Raw genomic sequence first — 19,307 nt, 5'->3', positions numbered from 1 at the left:
CGCTCCCATTTATGGGCCATTAAACCTCCTCCTAATCAGGTCTGGAGAACATTCTTTATACGAAGTACAGCCCTATTTGCCAAGACTCAGCAAAATGTCCAGCACAACTTTTCAAATAAACCAGGAGATGTTTCTGATCTAATCTGCCCCATGGGTTCAACACATTCTGGTGAATACCACGCCTGCTTCTGAAAAACTCACTCTGGACAGGAGAGCTACAGGTGTAGCTGATGTAAGAACCCAGTTTCCAGTCTTTGCCTGGCACTGCCTGGAAGACAAAAACAAAAAAGGAAGGACTATAAGTGCACCACACTGAATTTCATTAAAGTGAAGGAAATGTAAGGGTATTGAAACTTTTTTTTTTTTTTAGGTAGGCTTTTGGTTTGTTTGGACTGTCATAGTATCAAAGGGACTCAAGGAGGCCTGGTCTTGCAGGCACAGATGGAAACAGGCTATTGAACTGCTCCATCCCCAAAAAACTGCCCTTGCACAAAGCTTTCTGAGGCATGACTAAGTTACAGCAAAGTGGGAAGCCTATGACAGTAAGGGCTGCCTGAGCTTGTTGAAAGGAAGATGGTTGCTTAGTTGGGAGGTTGCTTTTTTTGGGATGAACATATATCTCACAACTAATTTCTCCTGTCATCAAGGTAATAAAAAATCACATCTGAGTATTGACTTCAGAGATGCAAAATCCTCCCATCTCTTCCAAAAACACCCTGCAAATGCTACATCCACGTGTACTCACAGTAAGTCCATGCTGCTCCCACACTGACTTGCACTCTGGCCCTGGGGTAGAGCCAAACAACCGCAGGTTCAAGGGGAAAACTCCACAGCAGAGCAAAAGCATAAAATCAGAATTCATCCCTCAGTGCCTCTTGAAGCTTGTTTTGCAGTGAAAGGACCGAGACACCTCACGCTGCAGCCGATCTTGGCTAACAAAAGCTGTCTCAGAGGGGTCCCAGCAGTCACTGGGCACCCAGCAGGAGAGAGCCCGAGCTCCTTTTAGCACAGATGATTCAGCACAAAGACCCTTTCCAGCTCAGCAGCGGGCATCTCGCCTGCTCCGCATCACGTCTCTTCTCAGTGTGAAATACAGGGGGACAAAAGTTCTTACCAACCCCTGACTCTGTCAATTCCCTGAGCATACGCCTGGAATGCTCCTTCTGGCATTTAAAGCGTCTTTAGATGGAAAAGAGAGAGCTCAGGATTGCATGCACCATCTATCCCTCATTTGGAGCCAGCTTGGCTGATGGATCACCACTTGTGACAGCTGGTGGCTGCAGGGATGGACGCTGGACAGCCCTGAGCTGCTGCAGAGCTCGGGTGAGCAGCTGCATGCCATGCAGGGTGAGCAGCTGCATGCCATGCAGGGTGAGCAGGGGCCATGCAGGATGAGCAGCTGCATGCCATGCAGGGTGAGCAGGGGCCATGCAGGATGAGCAGCTGCATGCCATGCAGGGTGAGCAGGGACATGCCATGCAGGATGAGCAGCTGCATGCCATGCAGGGAGAGCAGGGACATGCCATGCAGGGTGAGCAGGGACATGCCATGCAGGGTGAGCAGCTGCATGCCATGCAGGGTGAGCAGCTGCATGCCATGCAGGGTGAGCAGGGACATGCCATGCAGGGTGAGCAGCTGCATGCCATGCAGGGAGAGCAGGGGCCATGCAGGGTGAGCAGCTGCATGCCATGCAGGGTGAGCAGGGACATGCCATGCAGGATGAGCAGCTGCATTCCATGCAGGGTGAGCAGGGACATGCCATGCAGGGTGAGCAGGGACATGCCATGCAGGGAGAGCAGGGGCCATGCAGGATGAGCAGCTGCATGCCATGCAGGGCGAGCAGCTGCATGCCATGCAGGATAAGTAGCTGCATGGCATGCAGGGTGGGCAGGGGGCCATGCAGGGCGAGCAGCTGCATGCCATGCAGGGTGAGCAGGGGGCCTCCCTGCCAGAGGGAGGGTAGCACAGCAACCAAAAGCTCAGCAATGTTTTAAAGGGATTAGAAGTGCATAGATGGCAAGAAGGATTTTCATAACAAAAGACTAAATAGATGCAAGTTTGCAAGCAACAGTAGCTCTCTCCTTTATGGGAAAGTTACACTAGATACAAAGAAACCACAGGAAGAAGTATTATCCCACCCTGCCAGCTGCTGTGGGGCTTGCAGCATCCGCAGAAACAGCCCGTACCTGCTGGTCCAGGCAAGGAGCCTTCCCTAGGTAAAGGTAGAACACAAGATCATGCCCTAGCTGCCCTATTCATGTAAATGAAGAGTCAGTTCAGAAAGAAATACTCAGATTTTGGAAATTTTTCCTCCTCTTTTTTTTTTTTTTTTTTCCTGTTTCTTTTGCTTTTGTTTTTGTTTGTTTTGTTTATATTTTACCATTTTGATAAAATTATTCATGTTTTCTTTGGGTTTTAACCTGGCTGTGGGTAACTTTGACACAACTGTCAAGGCCTAAGCGGGCAACAGCTCTGAAAGTGGTTGGGGAAAATGTGAAGGCAACCCCAATATCAGCAGTTTTGCTTCTGGGAGCAAAGATGCCAAAGCATCTGTGCCTGTACAGGATTGAACAGCTTTCTACTGATGTTCTCCCTGTTTGTTTCTATTAAGCTGTCTTAGGAAATGCAAGAGTGGGTAGTCACTGCTTGCTCACTCTGCTATAGCTCAGGGGGGAAAAAAGCACCCTGATTTCTTCATTGTGGTTGGCTGTGTGGGAAACAAGACTTATCTGCTAGCATCAGAGGAAATGCTGGCTGAAGCCAACTGCTTCCCAGCACACAACCCTGACCCTGCCATTGCTCCTATGCCTAACCTGGGCCACACCTTTCTGCCCCACTGCTGAGGCTGGGCAGCTATTTAGAAAAAAGAAATCGAGTAAAATATCTGTAGGAAGAAGCAAGCATTTCTGAAGCAAAGGATAACAGAGCAGTACCCTAGAAACTGTTTTTATACTGTTAATGATTAATAAGGAAGTATGTGTGACTTTGAGCAGAAATCCATTCCCCAGTGAGTGTCATCTCTTCCAGGTTCCCCACCAAGGGCACTTTTGCTTACTAATATTTTTGGACAAGAGATCAGTTTAGGAGGCAGCCAAGGGTGAGAACTCCTTGGAAATTAAGCACAGTAGTACTATTATTTAAATCTCTCACACATCTCTTTACCACAGCTAAGTGCCTGCAATGGATAAAAATCCAACCTCTGCTTCTCATTCTAGTTTCAAAACATTAGCTGGGTCTGATGATCCAAGTACTACTAGTAGTATCATAAAAGGTCTTTTGCCTGTCCTTGAAGGCAGTTTGACAGTGAAACTGTTTCCAGCACTGAAAATGGTGCCCTCCCCATGTTGTGGTTGTGTCACATTCCTGCACTTGTCAGATGATGACCCACAAGAGGTAACAGCCATATCAGACAGTCTTCTCTGTCCCCTGGAGTCAGCCAGGGATGAGGTTTGACTGGGTGCTATAAAAGATTTATTGGAAGACATGTGGTTGAGATGACATCCCTGCTCACTTGTGGGATTTCATGGCACAGCACATCAGGTTGCATTTCACTGTGCAGGGCTGCTCTTCTGCCATGCTGGTACCTCCCTGGCTTTGCCAGTGAGCCCTCACAATGAACACTTCAGCTGTGGACATGCACAGTCTAAAGCATATCATGTGTTATATCCTGTGTGTCTTGCTAGATGCCCAGTTGCTGTGCTCAGTAAGCTCCAGTGAAAGATCCTAGCTGGATTCTCAGGCTGTAATTAAGTGAGATTTCATTAAGAATTTAAATATTTTAATAAGGTGGAAAAAAGTCCTTTTTCATCATCTAAGATTAAATTCTCTCCTTCAAGTCAGCCAGCCAAGACTCTTCCACCAGGGTGCTGAGTCACACAGCTGAAGATGGCACCACCTTGTCCTTGCAGTGTGATATTATCTGGGTTTGAGTCCTGGGCTGAAACAGCACCTGTGCCATCCCGAAAGGCCGAGTCACCAGCCAGAGGGGCCTTGGACACAGCAAACACACTCCAGCAATCCAGTCCAAAGCCTGGAGCCTGAAAGGCAACACACACACAGAGCTCCTTCCAGCAGCTCCTGTGTAATCTGGCTTGAGCCTGCTGCTGACAGTTCTTTTCATTCTCATAGATAAATGTAAGCTGTGGGTAAGGCAGAGCAGTGTTTGGTATAAATCAGTTAATTGAAACTCAGCCAACTTGTGTCAGGGCTGAAATAAACCTGAACTATGTCATTGCAAATGTTTTATTTTTATTTCAGCAATGCTAAAATAATTAAAAGGAGAACAAGCTTCTACAAAGAAAACAGCTTCTCTTCCAGAGAGACTGCTCCCAGGCACAGGACAGGCTGGCAGGATGGCAAGGCATGGCAGGGAGGAGAGCCAAGGGATGCTGCCAGGGACTCTGCAGGCAGGGCTTGTTCCTGGCTCTGCTGCCCTCCCCTCCCCAGCACTTTGCTCAAGCATCCCCCTCTTTCTTCTGCTCCTCACTGCACATGGCTTTGGCTAACAGGCAAGGAGGTACCAGCTCCTTTCCCTCTGAGCTCCTGTCTCCAGAAGTAGATTAAACTTGAAGAAATGATGGGGTTATCCATTTCAAAGTCCCCCAACAACAATCTAAAGGTGAAAAGGCGTCAGAGGATTGGTCACCACGCCACCACAGGGAGGGGATAAATTTTTACACTACTGTTGAGGGAGGAGTTGTGGTCCCCACACATGCTGTCTGCTGCAAAAACCCAGCATGGATAAAGAAACATCATTTTGCTTTACTCCTCTCTGCCTGGATGACAGATATCTGATGTGCTGGTATCTCTCATCACTGGAGTTAAGGGCAATTTCTATCCTGTGAGCCGACTGACATGCACTAGCAGGAAGTGACATACCCTGGGAGTGCACACTTCTCTCATTTTACAATGGAAGGAGCCTGGAAACCTTCCTTGAAGAGCAATATCTGGAATTAGGCAAGGCTATAGTAGGTAAGATGTGCTTGAGAGGGAATGCAGATCCAGGAAAAGTCCATCCAGCACTGCCTGATGGCTGTGTATCTCCCAGGATGTCACATTCCTGACCTTCCCCCCAGCAGCTGTGTGTAAGCTATTAACTGTTTGCCATAGTAAACTGCTGGGCTGAGAAATGCTGCACAGCATCTGATTCAGCTCAGTATGAACTCATTCTGCTCAGGCTGGCATAGACATGTGCTCTACACAGACCTGATGCTCACAGGGACAGCCAAAAGCCCATCCCGAGCATCAGCCCTTTCAGGCATCCGTTTAACATTATGTGTATTTTAGGGCAGAAACTCTGCCTGAGTCACCTCTCAGCAGGGTTTATCTGAAAGCAGGATGCCAGGGACTTGGGTCATGCCCTCTTGGAGAAGTAGAGAGCCCCTTGAGAAGATTATCCTGCGGATCTGTTCTCACTCACCTGCTCAACTGGCACAGCTGCCTTGCTTTCCCCACAGGAAAACTTTCCACTGGAAGAGAGAATGCAGTGCTGCTCTCTGAGTCCCACAGAGTGCAAGATAAATCCATCTGCAGGGGAAAAAAAGAGAAGAAATAAAGTGTGCAAGTTTTGCAGACAGCTTTTGCAGGCACCTGAACACCAGCTGCACACCTCTGTCCTGCCTGCAGCTGCTGCCAGAAGTTTTTTGCCATTCCCATATCTGTCCTGGAAGAAGTTGTCTCTCTGCTGTTTGGAGACTGGGCACCAGCAGCAGCTTGAGAACAGTCTTGGACCTCAGGAGCTTCAGCTTTACCTGCATAATGCTGTCACCATAAGGGAGTCAGAGCCACCTGGCTGGGTTTCTCCTGCACTGAGCTGCACGAGCAGCACAGAGCTGGGCAAACTCAACCAACAGCTTCCCAGGGACTCAGCTCGTGTCTAGTGCCAGTGCTCATGGAATGACCTGCACATACCCTTTCATCTTCTAGTCAGAAACAAAGCAGGCAAATTATCCTTCCTCTTACCCTGCCTCCCATTAAAAAAGGAGTAAAGGAGAGCACATATTCCTAAAGCTTATGGAGAATGGTTAAATATTGTCCCAGACTGACCAGGCACTGTATTCAGTCATCCCTGCTCTCCCTCCAGTGTTTCTTGTGCCTAACAGAACTGGTCAAATCCATGGTGCTCTTATCTCCCATGGGCATATTTTGCAGCAGAGTTTAGATTCCATTAAGTGGGTGTTATCTTCATCCAGTGTGAATAATTCTGAAGGTGGGACTGCAGATTCCCTCCTCTGCCCTGATTTGGAGATGCCCTGAGGCAGACAAACCTATACACTCACACAGCAGCAGCAGGGGGATTAGGGACAGATTTTTGAGCTCTGTGTCTGTTCTTCTGATGCTGAAGGAGCCAGGGTCTAGCTAGCAGAGCACAGTGCTTTCCTCATGCAGAACAGTAAGCTGTGTTTAGATCCCAGAGATCTGGCTTCTTTAGGTTCTTCTTGCAAATCAAATCAAATCAAATGCTTTGCAACTTACTTCATGAGGTACCTGTGGGAACAGAATCTGATATGCTGCATCTCTCCCTAAAACTAACATGATCCTACTACCGTGGATGTCTGGGGGATTGTAGCACTTAATCACACAATTCTTTGAGTAGTATAAATCTTCCTCATACTCAGGCTGAAGAGTCACAAGTTAATGACAAATATTTGTTCTCTTTAATGTGTGTACCAAGGGAGGAGTGCCCAGCTCCTTCCAGCTTTCCTCCTCCATCCCTCTGACAGCTTCAACACCACCTGCTCTTAGAGCAAAGTGGGCACAGAAATAAAATCCATGCTGATTTTGGACAGGCAGGCAATACAGGCTTGTAATGTGAGAACATGCACTTCATTTTTAAGTAGTGAAGAACTTGGGCACTCCTTGTAGATGGAGTGATGCACTTCACTTGAAACAAAGTGAATATTCTTATTGATATTAAACATTGAATTTTAAAACATTTGATAATAAATGCAACAGTGATTTAATTAATTCGATGGCAAGGTGCACTTGGTGATTTGCTGCATATAGAACAGAGTAAAAAAAACTGTCAGGGAGACTCTCCCATTGAGTTCTGAGGTTCAGAAAGACCCTCTTGCATTCTGAATTTCTACTTTGAGGGGAGTTTAGGGATGGCTGGATCCAGACTTAGTCCCAGAATTGGTCAATGATTTTTATGTAAAGGATTTTACATGTACAATCAATCCCTTTAATCACTTAGCTAAGATTTCAAAGTTTCAGAAAATCTAAAAAGAAAACATTTAGGTCTTTCCTCCAGGCTGCCTTTCCTCTATATTGCTATTACTCTACCAGCTTTCCTCCAGGACCCCACCCCTCACAAGGGTCATAGCTCAAATTCCCTGGGAGCCAGGACCAGCCCCACAGGCTCCCACTGCTTCACCTCACTCCTCAGCTGTCAAGGACCTTGAGCACTCTCCTCTGCCTCCCAGGCTGTCCCAGAAATGGCTCCTACTCCCCAGCAGCTCTTCTCCTCCTTGTCCTCCTCCTCATCATCATGTGTTCACCCCTCTCCATCATCTGTAAAGACAGATTTAGCCTGCATCTTCTTTTGCCAAAGCCTGCGAGTGCTGGATCATCCTGCCCTTCTCTGGTCTGTTCCCACTAAGGAATCAGATGAAAATTAAGTTTTTCCTTTTCTTGTGTGGCTTTCAGATTATGAAAAGTTTTAACAGAGTACATCACTGATGCAAACACCTCACAGTGAGGACACTGGAAAGACCGCCTGGCCAGCTGCCTCACCTGCAGGGCACAGTCAGTGAGCACCAGCTAATGGAACAAGATGCATTTGTAGCCCTGGGGCTTCAGACTGAAACACCACGGTCCAGAGAGGTGACCAGATCCCAGGCTCTCAGGGATCTACAGTGGCAGGGAAATAGCATGACAAGAAACCCAGAGGCTGCTTTTCAATAGCAGGGTCACCCTGCTGAGTGCCACCAGTGTGCTGCTGAGCCATGTGCACCTCCCAGTGCTGCCGCTGCCTGGGTGGCAGAGATGGCCTCGTGTGGCCACGCTGGGACCCCCTGCAGCAGCACGTGGCTGGTGTAGTCACATCCCACATGCCCACCCCAGGGTCCACAGCACCCTTCAGATGTGGGCCTGGGCCCATCATTTACACCCTTTGGGTTCCAGGGGGGCTGTGCTTTGTATGTGCATGGGCTGTGGTGTAATGAGGTCCTGAGCCACATGAGCATCACTGAGCTGCTGCAATATGAATGATAACAGGTACAGGTGATACATAAGGTTCAGAAAAGAGTCATGTCTTTGAAAATTCGTGATTGATGCTGCTCCTGTACAGAGAATAAATAATCTATGTAAACATTGTCTTCAGTTTTCCTTTAACTTATATTTGCTAATGTTTTTTCTCTGTGTAAGTAAAAGTGATAAAAATTCATTAAAAGATAATGAATATAATATATTCATGTTGTGGATATCTAAGGTTTAACACCTTTGAATATTGGTGCCAACATTTGGATCCTTTTTTAATGACTATTTTTGCAAGGCCAGACTTATAAAATCTGTGATTTAGAAAACACTTTACAGACAAATTATTTAATTTTCCTTAAAAAAAACAAAGCAAAAAACCCTCCTTCTAAAGAGCTTCATTGGATACTGTTTGAGAAATCAAACAGTTATTCAAATGTTGCTATCGTTGTATTAAAAGGTAGAGCAACTCTAGCATGATTAATTTTTCATGTATTGAGTGAAAAGGGATAATTAGAGTGTGCTTCATACCGATTGACTGCAATGGCTTCCTAATTAAGTAGATGACTGCAGAGCTAAGGAGATTCAAAATTAATTTTTATATATGAATTTGGCCAGACCTATTTTAAGAACCATGAGGACAGATCGGTCAGAAGCTTTCTTTTGATGCCAATCACACTGCTATTTTGGAAACAGTTGTTTTATCACCAGGGTGGCTCTTTTGCAGCGGCTTTTGTCTCTACCTGGTGGCTGGAAGATGAATTGCATGATGCCCGGGGGTGTTGGTTGAAGGCGAGCAGTATTTTTGGATAAGAATATATATAAACATGAAAAGCACTCTAAGCTTTTACTGTCTGAGGACTCATCTTTTTTCCCCACTCCACAGTTGGGTCAAATAACCATTGAAAAGGACTGGTTGTGTGGATATGTAAATAAATAAGGTACATTCATCTCAGCATCAGCAGTCATGACTCACGTATCTGTAAGATTTCTTTGAAACCATCAACAAACTGGTGTTAACAGACAGGCAAAACCCAAAGGAGAAAGTCAATTCGGTTTTCAAAAGGCATTGGGGAAATCCTTCAACAGCAACTTGTGAAATAGCTGCCATGGATTAAGAGAGTGTTTTCATGTCAGCAAGCAATTGGCAAAACCCAGGAATACACCAGCATTATTCACAGGGAAGGGGGGGTCCCAGCTGGAGTCCTACAGTGACATATGCTGCAGCTCCTCTGAGCAATCAGTTTCTACAAAATCCACAAATGAAGGTTTAATAGACCTATTATATGAATAATAGGCCTTCTGGGATATTGAGTAAAGTCAGTCAACTATATGCAACTGTCCAAAATAAGAAGGACAAAAGTTACTGCAGCAGTTTCAGGAGGGTTTCAGAATACACAGAAACTGGACAATAAAGTGGCAGGTGAAATTGCAGATAAAAGACAGAACAGTTTAAGTCAAACCCATTAGCAAACCCAGTTGTAGCCTCCAATGTGCAGAGATAAAACCTGAACAAGATATTGCAAATCAGAACAAGATACACAGTTCTGGGCCCACATTTCAAGGTTAATATAAATGTGAAAATATGTTACAGAAAAAACTGCAGCCATTAGCCCTGAAAATAAATAACAGGGGGTGGGAACTGTGTGCATGAAGTCTTCGGCAGGATGAAGAAAGGAGCAGAGAACATTGTGTGAGGGTGTTTGCAGCCCTGAGCAGGTGGCAGATGCTACAGGGAAGGAAGAGGAGGGTTTCTCACACAATGAATTCTAAAGTTCCACAGCAGTTTGTGGGAGGATGCCAAAGTTTGCACATTTCAGAAAGCAATCAGCCAAATTCCTGGAAGAAAAATCCATTTGTCACTATCAAAAATGAAGGTGTTATTTCTGGTCAGCAAGTCTTTGAACCACAAATATTTGCAGTCTGCAAGCACTTCTGTGAAACACCAGCACTTTCTTGTTTCCTTTTGCTCTGCCTGCAGGACCTGTCACTGCCAGAAACAGGGTAACAAGCCAGGAAGCTCTTTGGTATGCTTATTCTTGATTTTTTGGTATCATTTATATCCATTACATTTCACGTTTGAAGAAAAACACCAAAGGTTAATTAAGCATTTGTTGGAACACATCTCATCTCCCACTAGATGATGTTTCAAACCTCAGCAGGAGTCATCCACAGTGTCTATAAGAGGAATGGAGACAGCTAGCCAGAAAAGCCTCAACTAAATGTTAAAGAGGGCTAAAATCCTTTCTATTACTAAGTCCACAGTGTACAACAAGTGCTACACTGAGAAACTGCAACAAATTCCCATAGTACGTGTACTTAGGAAGTCTGTATAGCACGTATAGCTCACCTTAATTCTGGTATACTCTTGTGAACTTGACTTTGCAAAGGCAGTAAAGTCCATTAATTTGGTGGCTGTGTGTTTTTGTGTGAATAATTAGTAGGAATATTTTTTCAAATCATTGAGACTTTACATTTGTACTGTACATTTGTACAGTTTGGGATGATTTTCCTTTATCAGAAAGGCTTTATGCTTTATCCTTTATGGCTCAAGCTGCTCTCTTCCTGTGGGTGTAGGCAAAGCTTGCCCCAGACATGGAAAAAACAAACCCTTTAGAGGGTTTTGTCTGCCTGCACCTTTCAGTCAGATGCGTCTCAGGGCAGTCAGTGCTCCCACAGCACTGAAAGCCTGATCATGGTCCATGGTGAGACTGGAGCTTTGCAGGCTCAGCCCAGGAGGTGCTGAGTCCCCCCTGCCACAGCCCCCCACCTGTAGGCATGGTCTTCACTGCACAGCCAGCCTCGAGCAACACCAAGAGAAAGAGAACAGGTCTGTATGGCTTTCAGATAAACCAACAGCACCAGATAAACCCCTGCAATGACACTGCTAGTTACAGGAATACTGAGGCAATGCAACCCAAGCAAAGAAACTGGGCTCCGACCTGCCAGCAGACATCATGCCAGCTGTGACTATCACATCCCAGCATATCTCAGCTAGCAAAAGTGTCAGTGGAAAATAGAACAATCTAGATGAACAGCACCAGTGAGGACTGCCAGGAAGGTCCACCCAGCACTCTTTGATGTGCCAGCTGCTTCTGATCGACCACTGTAGTACTGCAAGCTCATGCCCCAAGCAGTTCCAGTTGTTGGGATTCAGGCTCCAAGGGAGAGGGAAAACCACAGAAAATCGCTTGAATAGGAGCAGCCATGTCTCTTGGATCATCCTGCCATCATCTCTGCACATCCAAAGAAGCCTGTGTACCTGGGAGATGAAGTGCAGTGACAGTGCTGACATTGGGCAGCTCTTCCAGCACCTCCAGGTTTCCCTAGCTCGGTGTCACAGGAGGATGGGATGGCTTGGCACAGGCTGACTGCAACGTTTGACAATCATCCTGAGAAGTTCAGTACCAGGTAGGAAGCCTGTCAAATTGTGAGACTACTGTGATTTTCCACTTTGCAACTACTCTCTACTGCAGCATTATATCTCAGTAAACCCTAAGATATTGGTTTGAGATGGGGCCAGAAGAAAGGGAACACTAACTAATGCTCCCTTATGGCAGCTTCATCCCTCTCTTCTGTGCTGCCTCAATAATTTGCCTCGCTCTATCTTCCTTGCCCTGTTTTATCCTGCTTTTCTCCCACTGTTTGTTGCCCTGTATTGAACCCCAGAATAGTTGAATTTGGAAAGGACCTCCAGAAGTATCTGGCCCAAGCCTCTGATCAAAAAAGGTCATCTGGAGCTGGTTGGTCAGGCCCATAGTCAGATGGCCTTTGAGTATTTCCAAGGAGGGAGACTCCACAAGATGGAGACTCCTGGGCAGCATGTGCCAGTGCTCAGTCACCCTCTCAGTGAGCAGATATTTCCTTATATTCAGAGGGAACCTCCTGTGTTTCAGTCTGTGCCCATTTCTTCTGGTCCTGTCACCAGGCACTGCTTAGAAGAGCCCAGCTCCATCCTCTCTGCACCCTCCCTTCAGGTACCTGTGTAACCTGATGAGATCCCCCTGAGCCTTCTCCAGGCTCAGCAGTCCCAGCTCGCTCAGCCTTTCCTCATGGGAGCAGTGCTCCAGCCCTTTCATGGTCTCCATGGTCCTTCTCTGGGCTGTCTCCAGCACATCCACGTCTCTCCTGTGCAGGGAGTGCAGAACTGGACCTGACACTCCAGGTGTGGGCTCCCAGTGCTGAGCAGAGGGGCAGGATCCTCCTGACATCCTCCTCCTGGGAATGCTTTGCCTGGGAGGGCACCAATAGCTCTCTTTGCACTCCACTGCACAATATCAGGGGAGGAACACTGCAGAACTCACCTGAGAAGAGATGTTTCATTGAAAGAAATAGCCACCAAGTTCCTACCGATGGATTAGCAAGGCTAACCACTTCTGTGTTTTAGAAAAATGCTGACATGAGGCTGAACAAACCATCTGATCAAAAGTTACAGTATATGAAAAAAGCAAGGACTTTCCAAGAGACCCTTGCCTCAGTCTGTAAAATAGGCAAATATGGGATTTTTGAAGGAATTTTGAATGTGTTGGAGATGGGATTTTTGTGTTTTAGATGATATGATTTATTTTTCTTGTCTTCTACTTAGGTAGGAAGGGTGAGTTTGGTTTACATTTTATTGTATGGTTCAGAAGGTCACAAGACTACAGGTGGAGATCATGGATTAGGACAGGAAGCAATCTTGGCCATGGAACAGTAAAACACAGATACAGGGCAATATGCCTTCAGCAACCCAAATATAAACACATCTCTGGCATCTGTAGGTTTATACAGCATGCAGTTGGGTGAGAAAGCAAAGAAAGAATATGAGAATTTCCTCTTCCAAACAAGAGCAAATATTTGGAATGTTTCCCTTCATCCCCTTTCCCAAGAAGCAACCATTAGCAACCAGTGATATCCACCCATGAGAAGTCCAGCACCCCAGCACTCCAACATTATGCCCTATGACTACCTCAGGACTCTCCCCTGTCCCAGTCTGTGCTGACAGCATGCTCTGTTGGTTGAAATTTTCAGAATAAGAAAATTTTGACAACCTTTTTCATCAGTGACAGTGACAGCTGTGGGAATACTTTAACTACTAAGTCTCTCAGCCTCCACATAGTTCAGAAAATATTTCATTTTCTCCACTGTGGGTGGAAATGGAGATCAGCACTTTCTAATGTTAGAGCAATGCTCTGTGCATGAGTAGCAGAGAGTCCCAGTGTTTCACCCACAGTCTCCAAAACCCAAGGGCACCCTGCATTTCTCTAACATGACATGGCAGAAGGTGCAAATAACTGTAGAGGCAGCAGCTAAGGATGATGCTGCACCCTCCAGTAGGAATGGTTACAGCTATTCCCAGAGGATTTTTTTCACCTGAAAATATGTTTTAGGCACATGAGGCATTTATAGCTGAAGGTCAGGTCAGGATCATCAAGGTTGGATGAGAACTTTTAAATCATCAATCCAGCTGTCAGCCACAGTAATACACTGTACCCCTAAAGTACTGAAGTGCTCAGGAGGAGCAGGCAGGGTGGGAGTGGGGCTATTTGGCTCTGCAGAGCCCTGTGAAACCATTGCTGTGGCATGACTGATGGTGGGATTTGAAACCAAAACTGCTCTCTGGAAACCATCTTGTGTGACTCATTTCTTTGAGGGCTGTGAGAACCATATCTGTCAGTACAGGGAAAATCAGCCTGGCAGCAGAGGTAGAGTTGGAGCACATGCCTGATAGCCCAATGGGCTTCCCATTCCCACAGCCTGTGTAACCAGGGATAATTTTTGTCCTTTTTCCTGACTCCAGCGTTCAGGCTAGAATATCTGAAGACAAGGCTGTTTTGGGTCATGCCAGATAGAACAGGAAATGGTTCCTGGCTATAACTAAGCAGGAAAGAGGGTCTCTTGTATCCAGCCACTGGCACATCCTCCCACAGCCACTGTAGTGCTGCCAGTGAGGCTGCTGTGTGCTGAGGGGGTCCAGTCACTGCAAATAAGCTTCACCAATTTTACTTAAAAAGCAGAATTTGGACTGCTTCCCAGATCATAATTACCTATATATAAATACAATGATAATTACGCTACCTAAGAGAGACCTCAGAGCACAAAGCTGACAAGTGATGACAACTAAATTCATTAAGAGTGCAAATGCTCTTCCTCTCCTTATGAAAGAACACTGAGTGATCTCCAAAGAAATTCAGCAACCAGAGCCCTGGTCTGTTTATAAGTGGTGAGCCTGGTGAAAGCTGCTGGAGAGGCAGGACAATGAACTGTGGTTCTCAGTAGCAAGCAGAGCAGCAGAAAATAGAACAGATAAAATACTAGATTTTGAAAATGCAATGTGTTTTATACATTTGGAGTGAAATCTGTCTTTCAGCTTGTTTAAACTGGGAAATAAATCAGGCCAGGGGCCATTTTTCATTACAGAGGCCAACTGATATGGCATGGCTTGCTCCTAGAGAACAGCTCTTTTACCTTTTCCAACACACACAGGGTAGCTCCATCCAAATTTCTCACTATGAGAATAGTGAGGGCATAGTCCCAAGTGCTGTGCAAAGCCCAGCCTGGCATGGGCTGACCAAGAAGGTGAGCTGGCATAGGCAAAGCTCAGCCTGGAAGCTCAGCAGCAGGGCAATGCACACAACCTGGGCCAGACCCCTCTGGATGCCTGCAGATGGACATGGTGTCTGTACCCATCCCACAGCCAGGGAAAGCCTGAACTGAGGCTCAGCACAGTATTAGTGAGGCTTTTTAAAGTGGTTTACCAAACACTTCCTGTTTTTCCACATGCAGAGTTGCCAAGCCTCAGGGATGCCAATGAATGCTCAGAAATATGTTACAAAATGCAGTTATGAGAAAAAACTTACTATTCCTAGGTTTCCTGGGAAAAAATAAAAAGAGGTTATGGTGTACAGTGTGCTTTCATTCCGGGACTAGAAACCAAGACTCTGTCTTTCCATTGAATTCTAGGTGTGAAATAAAACTATGAAAGGGGGAGACATAACAATAGTCATAATATCTCACATGTAAATCCTACAGTGATTAGGAGAGATGCTAAATTATGCCTTCACCTTCTCTTGCTGAAACAACCACAAAGCCATAACCTCCATCATTATCTGAGCAACCTATTGTGCTGACTTCATATTCCCGCATTAAGTATTTCAGTAAAAATTTAAGTTTTTCCAACAGAGCAACTAATTCCCTACCTGCAAGTGTTTAATTAGAGCCCTGTGTTTCCTCCCCTAAGAGGCTGAAATACCTTGTCTTTGAATGTAATTGAACTTCTAGAAAATGAATAGGTTAAAACAAAGTCACAGTGTCCTTCCTTTCACTCCACCTCCATGCCCATCCTTCAGAAACTCTTTGAATACTCTTTGATAAGTAGTTGAAAGAATTTTCTCCATGTTTTTCTTCTTTAAATGTTGCTGTGTCCAACGAGCCCATGGCAAGCTCATGAAAAACAGGCTACAAGGTCCTACTGCCAGGAAGGAGCCAAGCAGGAAGGTGGCAGGGTGTGTAGATGCTACAAAAATAAGCAGTACTGTTTAATCCAATAGCATCAAATCTAACCAACTTCTGGAGAAGAATCTCTTGGTGTTGAGCAAATAGGCAATATAATGGCAGATGATGCTTGGTGCTGATAAAAACAAAATAACAGAGATTGGAGGAAAAAGCCTAATTTTCTGAACAAAAAGTTCAGAAAATGTTAGCTCACTCCAGCAAAAAAATACTTTGAAGGCATTAAAATCCCTAGAAAACAGCATTTCAATATGAAATGGGTGTCTAAATATTACAGAGAGCTGAAGAAAATACTAGGGGGGAAATTGGAGCAGTCTGGATTCTAACATCATATTACAAATATCCACATGTAGGCACTGAGGAATAGCTACCGATGGTGGGACAAGAACAATATCCCAATATTCCCATGTAAAAGCAGGGCATGCCTACCCCATGAGCAGGGCAGCCCTGCAGACCTCTCCACAGTCAGAAGCATCTCTACCAGCACTTGAACTCGAGTGCTTAATCTGCTCATCTTCTGTGTCATCTCCTCACTCCTCACGGCTCTTGTAGCACCAGCAGGAACTGCTCCCTGCTGACCACATCAGGGTGTTTGTAACGTGTTTTAGACTTGAGTCCCAAACCCATCACTCAGACAAGCTAGAATGTCAACCAAGATACTGTTTCTCTTTTGTACTCTGTTCTTATTAATTAGTCCCCTAATCCCCTGATTAAGCAACAGGAGCTGGCAAAGCTGGCAAAGGAAATCTGTCCTATTGCACCTTTATTTTGATGAACTGACAGCAAACTTTCAGCAAACTCTTGGGCAAAGCCACAAGAGTTGACATTTAAATCTGTTTGTACATCATAAGGTGAGACCGTGTCAGAAAGAAAGGGCAAATCCTGCAAAACAAACAGTAAAAGGTACTTTCCAAGGGTTTGTTTTTCACTCAGTATCTCAATTAATGTATAAGAGAGATATGCAAAGTACAGAAAAACACATCAATGTACAAACTTGGGTTTTCTCCTCTGCTCGCTTGAACTCAATAATTAGTCTCACATTTTATTTGTTTGTTACAGAGCTTGTTATTATGTATAACTACATTTCTGATGCATTAATCTCCATATCACTTCCTTCATAAGTAAAAATCAAGCCTTATTCTGCTTTTATTCGTTCTTGGCCACCGTGCAATTTTTGAACATGAAATTTGCTTTTCTATTGGTTTATTTGTCATTTTGCATGTTGTAACTAGTGGAGCCTTTAGCTAAAGTGAGGAGGGAGAAAATACCCAAACCAATTTACAGTGAGGAAACTCACAGGCAGTGTTTGAGTAGGGTGGAGCTGAGATCCTTAGGGTAAATTATAAATGGATGGTATGAATTCTAAAGAAATAAACAAGTCCCAACACCGAATTGCTGCTGTATCCACTGAGGATTTTAAAAGAGGCAACAGTATGATTCACTACCACAAATGCCAAGAGAGCTCAAAATTGTTTCTACTCTTTCTGAAAAGAAAAGCTACATACAGCCAAGAAGCCTAGAACATAATTCCTGCAATAAGGATCCCAGCATTTTGAAATCCATTCTTGGCTTTAAGAAGAATGAATGTTAGCAATAAAAGTATTTTCTGGAACACTTCCAAATCTGTGTGGTTCCTGCAATAGGGGAGGGATCAAATTTCACCATATGGAGCTTGAACTAGTTCTTCTATTCCTAAAATAAACTCAGATTCAATGTGGAAACATAAATTACTTTTGCTCATTTGACCATTCTCGGGCTGGACATGGAACAGATTCACATGAGGACTGGAAGACCAAACGCCTGTCCACAGAGAAATTTCTCATGCTTTCTGTAGTGATTGGAGAAACAGTCTAAAATCCTGGGTTTATCCATCCTAAATTCACTACCATGATCCTGCCAGCTCCTGTGCTCAGACTAGTTTGCACACTGTGGCAGGAGGAGGTCTCCTGGAGGAGCTTTGAGCAGACACAGATCCTCCCTGTGGTGCCCTGTCCCAGAGAGCCGGGGTGACTCTGCCGGTGACAGACCTCCTGACACAGGCAGGGAGAACCTTCAAAACTGAGGAATTCCTCTTTTCTCCCCTGTCATTTTTTATTAGGCTTTGTCTGGGATCACAGAGGATTGCTCTCTGCTGATGTGCAGTCCCAGACATTGAAGACACCCAACTGTGAGGGTAGGATGGAACAGCAACCAGCACAAGTAGTCTAAAAACCAGTGAGTTGTTTGGGTTTGGTTTGGTTTTTTTCATGTCTAATATGCTGTTTGTTTATTTGAAATAAGGGGCAATAAATAACATTCTCCTCCAAAATCCATTATTATTCATTTCTAAAACATCCAGTTTCTTTCAAGTTGCTGGAAAATTGTAAGGTTGTGGAATAAATTGTGGTTAAAGGCTGTTTTATTACTGCCTGTTGTGGTTTGTTAGATTATTTTCTCAAACTGTTACTTTAGCAGGAATAGATCATTGGTGCATTTATGAAGTGAATAAATGCAGTTATGAAGATGTGATACATATATCAATTTATGTTAACACTATGTATATAGAGATCTTATACAAGATATAGGTTTTGTTGCATGGATACCTAAATTTGAGGATAAATTTTCTTCTTCCCCCAAGCAAGAGTTTAGAAGACAAAACCCTTGGTTTGGAGGGGTGGGGTACATACTGCATATCAGATTTTTGCAATATACTTCACAAATCCAATGCCAAAAAAAAACTTTTCACCACTCTTGTTCTTTAAAAAAAAAAAAGAGAGAGAGAGAGAGAAATTAGCAATTTGAACACAGCATTACTGAATGTGACTTTTAAAGTCTTTCCTCAGAGTACTGGTGGGCTAAGCTAAGAAAAACTCCATCTCCTTCTATAGAACCACCTCTTTCACAGGGATGGATTTACACTGAATTACTTTATTCCCAACCCTTAAAATACTATTGGATCTAGATGCAAGCAATTTCACTCTGCACAAGCCTTCCTCTGGGCTACAGTCCCAATTAAGGAATGATTCTTGATCTCTCCCCTTGTCTTGTAAAATTTATGTTTTAAGAAAATCCCTTACAGTTTAACTACTATTTTTTTTTAAGCTAAGCACTGAATTAAGCTGGGTAACAATTCTATCCTTTTTTTTTTATTTCTCAGAATTTTTTTTAAAACTCACTTTGGAAAGAAACTTGAAAGATTTCACTCCTAGACAAGTTGAAACAGAGCTTTTTTTTTAGCTGTAAAATGAATATGTCATCAATTGGTACTAAGGAAACAGGGTCAAGGAAAACCTCATCCACTTGCATTTTTTACGAACATTGCTCATCATGGTGATGTCAGTGTGATTTCTTCTATAGGAAAAGCACAGCTTATATGAGAAAATCTGCAAAATCAGACACAAATGAAGTTTTTTTTCTGGTTTTCTTTGAAGGATCAGCCTTCACTAAAAACTTGGCAGCTAAACAAGAGAGACGTGTAATTCTGTTTTTGTTCCCACCTTGAGTTGCCTTTAACAAATGTTGTTTCACTGTTGCCTTCTCTGGCCCTTCTGGACCCACAGAAGCAGCAGCAGAAACAAAGCCACCTCTGATTTAACAGCGACCCCTGTTTCCACACAGAGCACTCTGGGAGCAGGCGTTGA

The sequence above is a fragment of the Lonchura striata genome, chromosome 1A (genome assembly GCF_050655825.1).
Source record: "Lonchura striata isolate lonStrDom1 chromosome 1A, ASM5065582v1, whole genome shotgun sequence".
NCBI classification, from domain to species: Eukaryota; Metazoa; Chordata; class Aves; order Passeriformes; family Estrildidae; genus Lonchura; species Lonchura striata.
This window is presented reverse-complemented; position numbering follows the sequence as displayed.